This window comes from Salvelinus sp. IW2-2015, unplaced genomic scaffold (assembly GCF_002910315.2).
Source record: "Salvelinus sp. IW2-2015 unplaced genomic scaffold, ASM291031v2 Un_scaffold5051, whole genome shotgun sequence".
In the NCBI taxonomy this organism is placed as follows: domain Eukaryota; kingdom Metazoa; phylum Chordata; class Actinopteri; order Salmoniformes; family Salmonidae; genus Salvelinus; species Salvelinus sp. IW2-2015.
The window spans coordinates 4,767-5,605 of record NW_019946318.1 but is presented as its reverse complement, the minus strand read 5'-3'; the positions used below and the strand labels follow the sequence as shown (position 1 = coordinate 5,605).

General features: G+C 43.1%; 1 long non-coding RNA gene across 1 annotated transcript; it reads left to right on the top strand.

The window, feature by feature from the left end:
• The first annotated feature begins 6 nt into the window (after positions 1-6).
• LOC139026539 (uncharacterized) lies at positions 7-578 on the top strand. The gene is made up of 2 exons (XR_011478368.1): positions 7-261; positions 397-578. It is a non-coding gene; the product is annotated as an uncharacterized lncRNA (long non-coding RNA).
• Positions 579-839: the final 261 nt, after the last annotated feature.

Genomic DNA, 839 nt, shown 5'->3' with positions numbered 1-839 from the left:
AGAGAATCCCAGTGGAGAGAATTGGAATTGACCCTATACATTTGCAACACAAACAATATTTGACAAAATCATGATGGAAAAGGCCATTTTAGACATTTTTATGCCTCTTGATTGTAATAGATGGTCATAAGTTTACATCTGTTTGCTGTTCTCGTTCACACAGGAGAGAGACGTGACTATTGTGGATCCTCTGGGGAGTCTCAACAACATCCTGATGCTGACGAGTCAGAGAAGAGTCTCTCAAGATCAGAACACCAGATGGTACAGCGTGGTTTGTTCTAGCATACAGCTTGCTCTGTCTGGGTCTGGGCTGGGTTTCTGTAAAGCACTTTATGACAACAGTGACATCAGTATCCATAATGATATGTGTCTGTGTCCCCTCTTTATGGTTACCAGGACAACGCTAGCCCTTCCTCCCTCCCGGAGTCCCCATGTCGTGCTTCTTCTGGTAGCGCCTTACTGCTGGGTATGAAGAGGTTGTCTGTGCAGCTGGTAGACTGCACGAAAACAACGGGTCTGAGTGGAACTGTGAGAGGAGGAGAAGAGAAGAAAGGATCAGATTTGACACATCAAAGTAAGTGCTGTAGTTTAGTTTGAACAAATACAATAGATCTGCCCACTGGTATCTGTTACCAGGACAACCAGCAGAGTTCTGTTAGTTGACAGGAAGATAGACTGGTATCTGTTACCAGGACAACCAGCAGAGTTCTGTTAGTTGACAGGAAGATGGACTGGTGGATATGGATGTTATGAATATCATAACACTGAAAAAGGATTCTGTCAATGAAAAGAGAGAAACCAATAGACCATATAAAACCTTGATGAAAGTTAGCTTTAGA